This window comes from Harpia harpyja, chromosome 6 (assembly GCF_026419915.1).
Source record: "Harpia harpyja isolate bHarHar1 chromosome 6, bHarHar1 primary haplotype, whole genome shotgun sequence".
Taxonomy (NCBI): Eukaryota; Metazoa; Chordata; class Aves; order Accipitriformes; family Accipitridae; genus Harpia; species Harpia harpyja.
The window spans coordinates 35,490,604-35,506,162 of NC_068945.1; the positions used below are offsets into that span (position 1 = coordinate 35,490,604).

General features: G+C 40.3%; 1 long non-coding RNA gene across 1 annotated transcript; it reads left to right on the forward strand.

Moving 5' to 3' along the window:
- Nucleotides 1-491: 491 nt before the first annotated feature.
- On the forward strand, nt 492-7,368 carry LOC128143609 (uncharacterized). Its single transcript, XR_008235815.1, has 2 exons — nt 492-3,840; nt 7,122-7,368. It is a non-coding gene; the product is annotated as an uncharacterized LOC128143609 (long non-coding RNA).
- The last annotated feature ends 8,191 nt before the right edge of the window (nt 7,369-15,559 follow it).

Below are 15,559 nucleotides of genomic sequence, written 5' to 3' on the forward strand. Positions count from 1 at the left end.
TAACATTCATGAGGGCAAGTGAATGGCATTTGTAATTGCAATCCAATCAGTAACTTTGATATTTGGGTATGGGAGAACTTTCCCTTGATTTTATCTCCTCTCCTTCCCTTTTTGTCCATATATTAAAAATATAGTTGATCTATTTTTCAATGCATGTGTCTCCCCTCCCCTGTTTATTTTCAAGCATGGATAATCACTGCATACAATTTAAGCAAAATGATCATGTTGCAGTCAATGGTCTCTATGATCCATATGTTCTGTAGAGATAAGCCGATTTGTTGAGTATGCTGTCCTGTATATCATTTCACATTTTAAAAATATATTCAGACATGCTGCTATTATGTTGCCTCATTTGTGGTATATAATTTTCTTAAAATTTCCTTCCCATTACGGGAAAAAAAATTACAGTAAAATATCAGAAATTACTGCATTTACTGAAAACAGTCATTTTTGTCCTTTAGCGCTGTAATGTTTTTGTCTTTTAGCAGTCCCACCTATTAATTCACACCTAATGGAGAGTCAGTCTGGCTTTCAACAGCACCTGCTTCATATCAGTTGTGAAAACAGGCCTCTTCCCTTCACCTAGCAAGGAAAACACTTTTTTTATGAACGACAATACTTTACCCCGCATCCACAAAGTCTGTCACAAAATTTGATCCTAGGTGGAGCCTGTGTCTGGTTTAAGAAATGTTACAGGTATGTAGAAGCTACATTCTTGTCATTTATTCCCCAAGAATTTTATTATAGGGTTAGCAATGTGGCTGTTTGCATTATCACTTTGTATTAAAGAAAAGGAATTCTCATTGGTGCCCCATCTGCAAAACTGCCACTGCAAAGAGCTGTTTGCTGTATTCAGACTGCTTGTGATGAATTCCCAACTCAATCATGTACCTGTCATCTCGTGGAAGTGCCTGAGAGTGATAAGAATGCACATGGCCAGCTCTCCAGCACAGCCAGACCCCGCTCCTTTTATTCTCAGCAGGGAGAAATTGTTGGAAAGCACGCCAGAAGAATCAACGTGCTGTGTACTTGGCACATTCATAGAGATTTATAATTGCTTCATAATAAAGAAATGCAATAGAAGAAAGTTTTAAAATTCTTATCATCACAATGCTTAAAAAGGTTATAAAGCTACCCTGTCATTACTGTGCCATTTTCATATTCTTCAAAAGCATAAGTAAATCTCTCCCAGTATATATAATAGTATCAGATTAGGCCTGTGCAAAATACCACGCTCTCTGGGAATAACTCAGAGTTATGGGTATATTTCCTGTAGATCTCCTACAGGTCTTGCTCAGTAAGACATAACTTGCAGAATTTATTTTCATCTACTGCAAAGAATCGTGGACTACGCTAGTTTTCATTATCGGTGCGGATACGTCCCCCGCTGTATTATGCAGGGTGCATTTCATAGTGATGACGTGTGGGGGGGGGGGCTTTTTCTTATCAAAACAGTGTTCAAAAGGCAGAGCAAGGTCTGGGGCTCAGAAGTGGGGCTGTTTTCTTGCCACCCAGAAGCGATGAGCTTATCTTGTGGAGAGCACAAGCTGCACTTTGTTAAAAATAGAAACATTGCAGAGGGAAAATTTTGCCAGGAGAAAGATAATACCCTTTGAGTTAAAGGTGAGAAAATAACAAACAGGAGTCAAATGTCAAAACTGAAAAACAAAAGCAGTACCTGAACCTTGGTAGGGGCTCAGGCTTTTGAAAAGATATTAAATCTTCATACTGTCTTAATGATGTCCTCCTGTGTAAAGAACTGTTGTCCCAATAATGCAGGTCCAGATCGTTCATCCCAGAAATGAGAAGACCTTACCACAGAGAGAAATGAAGTACTTTCTGGTTGTCTTTAATTTTCATAATGTCATGAGTTCAGGCCACTTTGCTCACAGGAGGTAAACAATGGTAATACTAATCCATGATCTCCCTAAGAGGCAGTGGATAATTGGACTGATTTGTAAGGGTGGCACAGGACTAGTGACCTGGGTATTTTTTAAGTTTTTGTGCTTTTGAGGAGATGTCTTACTATCTCTAAGCCATCACTTGTAAAAATAAATAACTTTCAGGAGAGATGCTGAAACCTTGCCATTGAAGTAGGAGTATTTAGGATTTTTATTTTTCCTCTACAGAAAATCAAGTAATTAACTTAATTGTGCCCTAAAGACAGAATGTAACATTTTCTTCTTTAAAGATGTATTCACTAAAGGGTATGACATTGCAACAGGGTATGTGTGCTGCTGTCAGCTTTGCCAATTAATATTGCACCCTTGTAGTGGGAGGAGAACTGACACAGTAACAGGGGGAAATGCGTGTACATCTCTGGAGACTAAATATAAAAGATGAGGATTGTTCTGTACGGTTCCCTAAACAGTCAGTGTGGGAACTCATGTTCTCATGGAGGCCAGAAGAAACACAGCTCTTCTGGTTGCTAACTGCACCCAAAAAGACCAACTGCAGCGGTCACCAGAATGGACGGATGCCACAGATTTCAGGTTTTCCAATACACTGCTATAAAGCAAAGCAGGATTAGCTTTATCTTTCTGACAAGGAATGTTTCTCTTTCCCAAAGCTTGTGAGAGGAGTTTGATCAGAATTACAGGACTTGAAAAAGGAGCTTGATATACGTGTAGAAGCTGTAAGCTACAATTTATGACTATTGATAACCACTGCAGAAGCACTGTGTAATGGTATTTTGGTAATGCCTACTTTAAAATCTGACTCTCAGCATCTTTGTGGAGCTTGATTCATCAGTAGCTGCAAAACACTGTGATTTCCTGTGACAGGAAGCATTATAGTAGCCCGTATTATATTAGGATCTTTCCACACCATGGATGCTTTTTGAATGGCTGTCTGCAGCACAGTCAGTGTGCATCGTGCTTCAAGGAGCAAATACTTTCACAGGTAAGTACTTATCAATATACAATGTCTGTGTTTTCAAATATATGATGACATTACTTGCTATGACCATAACATTTTCGCACAAGTACTCCCAGACTGTAGCCTGCTGCCATCTGCGTAGGTTGAAGAGAAATGTTTTCCTCCAGAGGATGTTTTAGAGCTTCAGAAAGCCTTTCTCTCTGCACTGACCACACAGGAAAACTAGGGAGACTAATGTCATTGAACGTACATTAGCCTGTGGGAATGCTGCCATAATGGAGCATTTGAGTCTAACTCTCTGAATCCTTTCAAAAGGCCACGCTCTCGGCAGTGGCAAGTGCTTTTCTGTAACATCCACGCTGAAAGACTCTCCAAAACCAACATACGAAGCCAACCCTTGAAATCTTGTTGTGTGCTGTAGTAGCCAGAAAGGAGCCTCGCTGATCAGTGAAGATTGGATGCCAGCTGACCTTTACAGGCTGCCAGAAATGCTGATTTTGGATGTAAGGCTTCAAAGCCGCTCGTCGTTGAGAAAGAGTTGTCATCAGTGACTGCTCCATGGAATAGCACTGGCATATTAGTGACATTACTCTGCTGACACAACTCAAGTTCAGGCTTTGCTTTCTGCCAACTCTACTTCCTTCTATAAATAATAGCAGAATCTGGAAGTTTTGTGGGTTTGGTTGGTTTTTTTTTTTTCCATCTTGTTTTTATTTAGTTTCTACATGAATTCATGAATGTAAGCCAGACTTAACTGCACTGCCCCTGTGCAACCTCTTTTTCCTTTATCTCCTCTCCTCTGTATCTCGTGGGCATTGCTCATGACCAGGCTGAGGTTGTGATGTGCACCTGGCAAGAGCTCCAGGAAGGATCCAAGAGGTCCAAGGAGGATCCAAGAGGTCCAAGGAGATCTTTTTACCCCCGAGGAGTCCCTGCAAAGGTGACTAGTTTGGAAATAACCAGGTAAGGTCTGACAACATAGGACACATCACTCTCGACCTATGACAAAGTCTAAAATTGTCTTTTGATATTCAAAGCAGGGTTTCTTGAATGTTTCAAAAATCCTCTGAGACTGTCAGTAATCTTTACATGAACAATATATATATAAATCTACTGTGTCTGTGAGCAATTTTAATTTTGGCAGATGAAGCACAAAGCCACTGCAGTTTTCTATCATTGTTTCCAATTTAAGAATATCTGTAACAAAACCCTCCAATTTAGTCACCCACAAACCAGCAATCACATCATCAGTGAAGCTGTTAAAGCTAGAAGAGAACTGAGCTAAATTTTAGGAGGGACAATGAGAGAAACCTAGAGATCAGTAAAAAGAAGTGTGACTGGAGTCTCTGAAGCAGGTTATCTAAGGGACAGAACACATCAGGAAAGGTAGGAATTGGTGATAGGAGCTACATCAAATGCACAATGATAAGCTTACAGGAGATAACTCACAAAATTGGGAGCAAAGTTCGCTACAAGTGCACCAAGACACTCTTAAGAACCTAAAATCAAAAGGAGTCACGTGAAAAGTAGAAATAAGGAACATAATTAGATATGAGTTTAAAAGGAATTGAGACAGTTCAGCTGGTTAAGGTGTTAACATTATATTGGAACATAAAGGCAGCAAAAATATGCAAGGTACGATAAGTACGAGAAGCAAAAGAAGGGCAAAGTAAAGGTTCATTGCTTAACAGGCAATGCAGAGTACTGAAGTGTTCACTGTCTTCACACAAAAAGATTAATTTCTGATCAGATACTTAACCACATTAAATTTAATGTGAAAATAGAAGCATAGCCAGAATAGGGAGAAATTAAGTTTAAAAATGTCTGGATAAGCTAAGTGTAATTGAAGCCATCAGGGCCTGATGATATTCACCTTCACTTGTTTAAAGGAATAGGAAGAAATCTCTGAAATATTCACTGCTATCTTTGAAAACTCACAGAACATGGGCAGGTCCCACATAATGCAAGAAAAGCAAACACAATATCTATCTTTTAAAAAAAAAACCAGGGAATTCTAGATTATTCAGTGCAACACCAATTCCTGGAATGATTCTGGAACAAGGGGTTAGATAACCAATTTATAAGTGCCTGGAGCATACTAAGGTGGTAAAAACAGCTAACAGATTTGACAAGAGCAAATTGTATTGACCTTGTTCACTGCTGACAAGTCGACTGGCCTTGGCTGGATAATAGGAACAGCATTTTGGCCACCTGGACAGTAAAACAATGGGGGAGACTATTGACTGGGGCTGTTGCATCTTTTTTTTTGCTAGAGGATTTTTAAAAACAAGTTAGACACACGCCTTCTGGGAATGGTGTGGGCATCTTTGATCTTTCTTCAGTGTAGGGTATTGGACTAGAGGAGCTGCAAGATCTTTTCCAGCCCTAGAGTTTCATGTAGGCAATGTTTGTTTAGGTCCTCCTAGCCTTGCCCCATGACTTATGTTGCATGTTTCCTGCCCTGGATGCAGGTTACTGAAGACTGTCCAGGATTACATACAAACTCTTTTATTCAAAAGTGAATTGAAACTGAAATGGTCCGTGTGTGCTTCATTTTCCTTTGGAAATTTTAGCAGAAAGCAAGCAGCCTTTTTTCCCAGCAGTTTGGTTTGGTTTTGCCCCTTAGGTTCATATAAATGGTACTCCTGAAATCTGCCCTATCCGAACAGTACCTCTGAAATAGATATCATACATCTAGGATATCATACATACAGGATGATGAATGAATTAGTTGGGGGACAAACTGTGGTCACTCCATTGTAGAAGAGAATGCAATTTTCTCCTGAAATGGTCTCACACTAGCGTGTTGAGAAAACCTTGGGCCATGCTATTACTTGTGAAGCAGCTCCACAAATAGTGTCATTTGGGTTCACTTTTCAAATATTTCCAAGTCACTGGACCAAGATACTGCCTTAGCTGTGAATGCTGATCATTCGAGATGAATCTTCCTCTGTTCCATAGTTTCTGTCACTGCAGGCAGGTTTAACTTGGCCTTGGGGCACAGAGATGGGAAAACTGCTCAGACCCTCTTGGGACCTCTAGTAAGGCTGAAGTTTGCTTTGCAGTGAATGCAGCCCAGCCTGAAAGAGTGCGAGGCACAGTCAGTGTGATTGCTGGCGTGATTTACTATTTCTCAACAGGAGGAAAATGTACAGTCTGGGCTGGACTTCTGAAAATGAGAGAGGTCCGTTTCCCCACTCGAAACGTGGGCCTGTCACCACCGAGTGCCCCAAAATGGAACTGAATTATTCCTCCCCACCGCCCCTAAATCTATGTGGTTGTAACAAGTTTTCAAAGCCAATGTTGTCTTTGAAAGGCAGGGTTGCCTTCACTGCATGTAATACGTCTCATTTGACTGTCTACTATTTAGTGGTGTAACTGCTAGGTATTTTTTCAGGTACTAAAATACTTCATCCTCAAATGGTAGGCAAACCTTTCACATTTCCAACAGCACTTCCACTAAAAGGGAATGTTAAGCTGTTGGGTGAGCAAGGCAGAGCCACCTCACTGCAGTTATCTCCTTACCACTTTTTCTGCCTGGCCTTTTGGGGGATTCAACCTCTTTAGGAAAAATGAAAGATACTAAAATATCCTTAATAAGTGGCATATGTAAGCATTCAGACCTATTGAAAGTATGTTTTGCTGGTTATCACTTAACAAACACAGAATTAGAGCCTGGACAAGCTTGTGATGTTAAACACATCTTAAAACTCAATCTGTCTGTAGTTTTTTTATTAAAATAATGAGACCTTATAAAAAGCTAATTGCCACATTTCATTTTAAAGTGGGAGCTCTTAAAAAATACAAGTTATATATTAGCCTCGCACAGATTTAGGGCTTGATTGTTCTCTTTCAGATGGTTGCATCAGAAGAAACTATTAAACATAATAAAATGACAAAAACTAGATTGAGAGCAGAATTAGGGCCCACGGTGCAATCAGTAACCTTTTGAGATTCTGACAACAAAGCAACAGTGAGACGGAGCTTTGCAAAACTAGTAACATACTTCTAAATTTTTACCCCAAGTATGAACTCTGACTGAGAAATTTTGGATTTCCCACATTATTTGTATTCTATTATACTGAAGTATTCAGGACACATTCAGTCATCAGAAACATGAGACTGGGGTCCTAAATAATTTATTTTACGTACTTGATGGAATAAAAAAAAAAAAAAGACACAGAGTTATCAGCATTCAGCTGAACAATGTCTTTTTATGTAACATGATGTTTTCCATCCTTTAGATTATGGACACTTTGCATTTGTGACATTCTGAGATACCTTTGCAGAAAGCTGTACAGGAGAAGTCCGTGTTTTCTGCCAGCCCCTGGAAGTGTGTACCCCTGCTGCGTGTCTTCCTAATCCAGGTGCAAAACTGGAGATCCAGAACAGCTGCTTCCTGGTGTTGGTCAGATGGCTGGAAGTTTTTGCTCTAGACAATATTTGGATTTTCTGTACATTTTGTAAAGAAATAAAATTATTTTTAAAATGCTCAGTTTTACCAATTTCTCTTCAGAATATGACACTGCTGCAGAAAAAAGCAACAGTTTCCTCAGGTTAAATATGATTCCAGACTCAGACCCCATTTGGTCACTAAAGCCAAATAAATTCATTTCAGGGCACGCAGGTGTAAACGAGATCAGACTCCAGCCTTTCGTAAGTAATCCATGTTCCTGTGGCTGAAAGTTGCCTACGCTTATGCACCTTGGATGCATCTTTCAGGCAGAGAACTCGTCCTGTGGGAGATGTTTCGGTTCACTGAGCAACATTTCACAAAATATTGCAACTCCCTCTCATATTTTGCAGATGCAATTTCCATTCTATTATCTTTTCTCCTACACGTTATTCTGAAAGAGTTACACAAAGAGAAAAATCTCATCACAATGAAAAAACTATTTGCGATCAATGTAATGTGCGCGCTGATTAAGTTCCTTGTGGAGTCCTTAACTCCACGTCATCTTTCTGAACACTAGATTTTGCCTTTACATCTCTGACGGAGCCAAGATGTGTAAAAATTAATGTAATCTGACAACTTCTTACTAGTTACATATCTGAAGAGTCTCAAGTGGATAAGCTGTTCTTCCCCAAGTCAGTTGTGACTAACTGACACAGAGGAGGGACTGGGAGGAGGGGGAGAGAAACAGGTTGGGGGAAAGAGGTAGGAATGGGAAAAGGAATGAGAGCAACAAATGAAGAAATCAAGAATAAAGCTACCATGAGGCAAGGAGAGGAAATGTATAAACACAAGCCTGTGAGGTCAGAAAAGGTGCTCAATGAGGGCATTGCTCAGGTCTGAGCTGGGCTGTCTCCAGGCCATGGGAAACTCCGGAGAAGCTGTCTGAGATGCCTGAAAGCCTGCTGGAGCTTGGGGTTGTGCTGCTGCACCGGTTCGCTCGTCACGCCAGCGTCCAAAAGGAGCTGATTTGGTGTTCTGGATGCCCTCTGCATGAATTTAAATAGTTATCATTTATTTTGATATAAGATCACTTTATTGTGATAATTTCAAAATACTTTTGAAAATATGTAGCATGGATTTCATGCTACTTTGGTATACACAAGCTTTGAAAATACAGCAAATTGAAATGAAAATAAATAGACCCAAAAATCTGTATTTCTGTATAGCCAGCAGAAAACATTTTGATACTATCATGACAGTTTTAATGTTGGGGTTTTTTCCTGTTACAATTTATTCACCTTTTGATACATTCTTGGTAAAGATCTGTCCTTTAGAGCATTTCCAAAAGAAAATTATTCTCTAGAAAATTCTTCAGCCTCCTTTATTAAAGTTAGCTTCCTGTAACTACAGTCAAAACTTAACAGCTAAAATAAAACACATTCTCAAAGGAGTAAGCCTGAAGCTGTGAGGGATATAGATTAGAAATGACATGCTTAATAATGATTTCATCTCTAACTAACTGACCTGTGTCCACGATGAGACGAAAAGCTGAATAAAAGACTCATGTATGGGAAGAAGAGGAGGGAAGGTGAACAAATAAACCAGAAGAAAAATTTTAGGACAATTATTTTGTATAAAGCAGTTATTTAAGTTACCATATTGAATTACGTGAACATTTTTCTTGTTTATAGTCAGAAGGCTTTAGTGAATACAGTAGAAACAGGACATAAAAAGAAAAGATCTCCAGGAGCACTAGTGTGGAACAGAAATGGGAGCAGGTGCAGAGTTTGTATATACAATTTCACGTGTAACACGGTTTAGTTTTAAGGACTGATGTTAGCTATATATTTCCATATGAATGCTTGTACCTGTGACGTTTGAGTATTTGAGGCTTCCTTACAAAAAATTATGGTTTTAAAACATTGAAATCTCTTCCTCTCACCATGGGCTGCTTATTCTTATACTCCGTTCCAAATAATAAAAATACTTGGCAAGGCCTGGTATTTCGAGCACAAGCAACAGTAATGGACAATTGGCTTCTGGCCTGGAGCTGAAGAACAGCAAGTCTCTGTCTGTCTGCCACCAGGTACATAGGCATTCCCCAGCAATACCCATGCACCTTTAGTAATCTAATCTGGGATAAAGCATGCCAGATTAGTCTCTGTATCCTTTCTTCAAATGCACTTCACATTTTTTGAGGATTCTGAGGACATCCTTGAAATGGAAAAACTTTTCTGTGTTCCCTTTATATTATTTTCTCTCTTGCAGACAAACTTCCAGTAAACAATACACTGAGTTCATGAAGATGCAGACCGACTGAGATTTCAGGACAGGCTGAGTTACAAGCGTGTAAACCTAGAGTAACAGCTGCACAGTCAGTGACATTACTTTAGATTCAGGCTTGTTCAGCTGAGATCAGATGCCAGCCAAAGTGATGTCTATGTGCACAGAAAACGTAGGTCTTCTTCCAAAAAGCTGCCATTGCACATACGAGGAATGTGTGAACATGAGCTTAAATCTGCAGAATTCCTCTGCTGCACAAATTGTCAGGCATTCAAACTATTAATTTATGACTGTTTTCTGTGGCTGCACTGTGACTCTTAAGGCAAAAATCAATCATTTTCTTTGAAAATCCAGAGGCGAAAAAACACGTGTGAGAGATGAGAGGAGATTATATGGTTTACAAAATACTGTCTCCTCTCTGAACCACATCCCTGTGATTTCAGCTAAGGTAAAATTTTACAGATGAAGTATTACCCTTCTGAAAAGTGTCTGCCTTATGTGTCTTGAGATCTGGAATTTAAAAAGAAATCAGCTTAGCTTAGCCCCTCAAAAGATTTATCTTTTCAAAGAATATAGGCAATGTGCACAGGATGGAGAACCATGCTCTGGGATGCAGTTATTTGGAAAGGATTTGAGGGTCACGGGAGAAAATTACTCATGCTGAAGTCCCAAAGCAATGTGTTAACATGATCCTTACAGTTTCAAATGGGAATCCCGAGTAGGAGCAGAAGAGTATGTTAGAGGGAAGTGTCCCCACTTCTGGTGTCCACTTATTGAGAGGAGTGTTAAGAAACTCAGGGGAGTTCAATGCAGAATAACATAACAGACTAGGGAAGAGAGGGATGGATGGGAAAAAAAATCTTTGAAGGCTGATTCTACGAGCTTAGCATGTTTAATTTAATGAAGCAAAGGTCAGGGATGTCATGAGGACATCTCAGAGAAGAATTTATTCCACCTGATCTTAGCTGATCTAGTGTCATCTAGTGTAAGCCACCTCTTCCAGGCCCCCTCTGTAACTGATGGAAAGAGAAAGTATCATCACCCCAGGATTCTTTTCCTCCAACACAAAATAAATGTCCCAAACAGCTTGGATAAATCATTCTCTGTCTCCATGGGCTACTGGGGGAAACTAAATGATTTGTTCAGACTAGGCACCTGATTCTGAGACAAGTGAATTAAGGAAAGATAAATCCCCACATGCACTGCATGGGAACAAATCTATGCAATAGCTCACTGGAGCAGGCCAGGGTTTAACGAGATCTATCAGCTAAAAGTTGAAGCTAGACTAATTCAGGCTATAAATAAAGCAAAGAAAGAGCTTTAAAAACAGTATAAACATAATTAACAGCTGGCTTGATTTACTAGAAAATGCAGTAGATCCTTCATGACTGATAATTTTAAATCTAAGCAACATTAACTTATTTCCTCTTATTTTTATGGAAAATAGAAAAAATGAGCTATTCCCAGTTTTCTACTCTAGAAAGTCCAGCAAAGCAGGATAAGCAGAACATTTTTATTAATGTATTTTCAGCGGAGGGAGTTCAACTGAAGAATCATTAAGCCTCAGTCATAATAGCATGAGCACAAAATAATAGTTATATATTCCCAACCCACCATTAGAAAAGCATTTGTTCCACTTCTACCCTGAATAATTTGAGAATAAAGACACTTAGAGACAATGCTGCCCCTACCCTAGGCCTTGTCCTCTATTGCTCAACCCTTTGTTCAGAGGGAATCTGAAATGCCATTGCTCAGTTATATCTCCTGTTAATGTATTCAGACAAAATTTCCCTCTCCAGTTTCCATACATTTAAAGATATGTTTCACAAATGTGTTTTTAGAGCCATGAAAAAAACTCAAAATGCTGTCGTGTACAAAAAAGGCATTGACAGCAGATGTTTCTTCCAACTCTTGACTAATAACAATATGACTCTTTCCGAAGTCTCCAAATAGCCCTTCATCTTCATTAAATGTCAAAGTGGCTTCAGAGTTCTCCTTCTCGCAGGCTTTGGGCTCATACAATGAATCAGTCCTAAAGGTGAATGAGAAAAGCTGCAGATTCCTCCCCACCATCAGCACCACTCTGTCTTTCCTACAGAGATCCTCAGAGAGAAGGATTGTGTTTTGCAGAGAGAAGCAGCACAGCCTGTGCAGCAGAACCACATTTATCCCTCTGCCAAAGTGGTTTATGCATCTGCAGTGCTGGGGCCAGATTTGCCTCTGCATGCCAATTTTTTCAAAAGAAAAGCCTCAGCTTTCCAGATTAGTGGTGGAATATGTTTCAGCAAATCAGCCAGACAAGCACATCAGATACGCTTCCAATTGTACCGGGCCTGGACATAAACCTTAAAAAAATCCCACTTCACAAAAACTTTTGTGACAAATTATAACATCTACCCACCATGAGGCAAGATACCCTAAGTATGGGGAGAATTGTATAAGAGCCACTCTGTTATGAGCTCTGTCAAAGTGCCGCTGACACACACAACTCTTTCCAGAGAAACTTGCACTGTAAATACATAGCCAAATGTACCCTGAGCAAATCATCAGAGAAGTCAGTCTGTGAGCAGATCAACACAAGAGCCGAGGGCACCACATCTTCAGGGCCATGGGGTGCTTGTGCTTTATGGGACAACTGACAGCAAGGAGGACATGGGAGGTGACCCTGCTGGCCCCAGTCCCTGGTGGGGGCACGTGGCAGGTTCCAAAATGCAGAAGCCCAGCAACAGAGAAGCAAAGAAGTATATCCACAGTGAGATTCAACAGATAACCATAGGCAGCTCTTTGGCTGATGTCTACATCTGAGCTGGTTATCCAGATTTCCTTCATAGCTGGTGAACAGAAGCACTTGTCGGATACAGGTCATACGTTACGTGCCCTACATGGCTCTGCTGACTGCAAAGCGCATCCCCGTAACTAGCTCGGATGTAGACATCTGCACTGTGGAGACCTACCCTTCAGTGACACCTATCCCAGAGAAAATGTCTGACAGTGCAAAGAAACCAGGGGACAAAACTACCTATGGGAGAAGCATCGACTCCCTCTTCTATTCTGTGTGCAGGATTGTGGCTAAAACAGGCTGTGTGGCCTCTTCACAGATTGAAGAGAAGGCTTAATCCTGCTGCAACAGACACTATGCTCCTTGATCTGAGGCTCGTCCACAGGATCAGACTTTGGCACTGAACTTTTATGGGGTAGATTCACTCATAACTGTATAATACTAGAGGGAAGTGTTCACACTAAAACCCACAGATGTTCATCACAAAATACGGTTTCACCAGTCACAACATATTACAGAAACACACAAGGTCTTTAGGTTGCAGAGAAGCCTCAGTATCTCAGAGCTGCTGAAGGGCAGTTCTCATGGTGGACAATCTTCCAAATTGTAGAGCCCTGGAAGCATCAGTTGTTGCCTAAACCTGACATTTCTGCTACCTCTGTTTTCATTCTTTTTGCTCAAAGCAGGCAGCTGACAAAAATGTCAGTTCTTTTCAGTTGCTGCCAGAGTCTGAGGAAATACATGCTGTGTGGATATGCTTTACTGCTCTCTAAACTACAACAATAACAATTATCTTTTTTTCATTTGTGAAAAAAAATTTAAGAGGAAAACCTCTTTTATTCCATGTCCATCAAAAGCAAGATCTGAAGGGACCAAACTTCCTAGAAACAAGAACTTCCAAGTTTGGGTTATGTCCAAGCCAAATATATCTGAAACTCTCCTCCAGAAGGATAGAATCAAATGAGGAAGAATAAAGGGTTATTGCTGCAAGAAGCCATTTCCATGAGCAATATGTAACTTGCTCTTATACAAGTACTATAAAATTTGTGGTGTTTTTCTTTCTAGGAAACTAACAGCCAGAAAACTATTTCATGCTTTTAAGTGAAATTTGTATGTTAGGTAATTCTTTTCAGCTTAGTGGACCAACAATCTTGATTTTAATTTGACTTCTATTCTTTATCCTAGCTTCAAATAATGAAAGACTCATCAGTCTTCCACTGTAAACTATTGATATTGGCCTCATTAGCATAACATGTACTATAGTTCTGGCTAGCCTATGTGTAAAGTGTCATACGTGCGTTCCCTGCCAGCACTGGATTTGGCAGAGAAGCAGAATAGGCAAAGGATGAAGTGGGCAAGTGCTGGAAGTCTGCCACTCAGTCAGTATTCCCGAGTCCCATCCACTTGCATAAGTGACCCTCTTGGGCTGCAATACGTTTTTAGAAGCACAGTTCCTAGAACCCAGCTTCTGGGTGTTCTGTTAATATATTTAAAAAAAAAAAAAAGTGCCTTGAAAACAGAAAAGTGAACAAAGTTGACCAGGAACTTCTAAACAGCAGCAGAAAGGTGGGAAATGCAGCAGGTATCTTCATTACCTGCAAGACCACCACCCTCAGGGGACCATAATGAAGGAGTATGGAGGGCCCAGCACACCCACTGGAGAAAGCCAGTGTACCTTCCTTTCTGAGGTAGTGCAGATCTCTCTGATTTCAGGAGAAACCCTCCTAATTGCTGGAGAGAAGTAGTCAGCCTTTCTTTCCTCATCTACTGCTCTGAAGGAAACAGCAGTTGCACCTCCAGCACCGTCAAAGCCTGGCAGAGGAGCCCAGCAGCCTCCTCACGTGCTCTCCAGGAGACTCTCTTGCCAATGGTTGGGGTTGCCGTCTAGATGGACCATAAATCTGGATTTAAAAATGGCCACGCATTAGCACTCGGGAGGAAACACTCACTTCTACTCTGTGCTTACTCTGGGAATACGACTATTTTCTTTTCTGATTATTTCTGCATCTCACACTTCTCATGGCCTCTATAGAAATGTTTGCTGGCTATGCAATGCCATCAGTAGGCAGGGTTACCCCACTCCTTATACTTGCTTTATCAGTTAGTTCTAGCACAGACAGAAAGTCAGCAATGTCACAGGATTTGCATACGGCTTGCTCTGTGAGCTTAGCTTCTAATAGAATAACAAAATGACTGACATACAAGAACTGATTAGAGGGAACATGAAAATATAGCCACCAAATGCACAGGCACACACTGCAGTTTGATAGAAGCCAAAAGTCACAGTGTGGTGCAGTGCCAAGTTCGTATGATTCACATCTAATTCAATGACATCTCGTACCCATAGGCAAGATAGAATCATGCCACAAGAATTTCCTGTCGTTTCTTTTCCCCTCAATAATCTCCAAGATCTGCTTAATACTCCAGCTACATTGGGGACCATGCTTTTAAATAGCATTTAAATAGACTCCCCATTCTCAAAGCAAAGATTTTCAGCCTTCCCATGCCATGAACTGAAGTCATAGAAATATCACCTTTCTCATAGTCTCAACACCTCCTGCTTCTCCAGCTACAGAGACAGGAAGGAATACCATGGGCTCATTAATTCTCTTTCCAACTCTCAACCGAAAAAACAGTCACTAAGCAAAAGTAGCCAGCAACATACCTTCTTGATGCACAGAGCATATTGCTGATCTAGCGCTGGTGAAATGTTGTTTCCTAGGAGCTGAGCAACCCCGTTGTTACACCAGAATTTTCTAAGTGTCATTTTTGAATAGCTCTTGAATAACTCTTATCATAAATATTCACTCAATCAAGCTATTAGATTCCAAAACCAGAAAAAGAGTATTTTATCCACGTAGTACTAGATTTTATGTAGAGAGAAGGTTTTTAAACAAGCATTTCTAATTTCACTGCAGCGAGAAACATCTGCCATTGTGTCATGGTCAGTAATACGCTTTGACTACCATGCCCCATTTGCAGCAACTTATTATTCAGAACTGAAATAAAAAGCAGGAAAACACCAAATATTTGAAAGTCTTCTTGGGTTCCACATCAGCATTTTCATGTTTCCTCCAGTCACTGCTAATTGACTATACATCAATTCTCAAGAAAAGCCCATGTCTTTTCACTTACATTGATCCCCCTTTTTTGCATTAAATGTGTTTCGGGTATAACCGTCAGTTTAGACACCATGGCCAGATTCAGATAACCTAATTTCCACA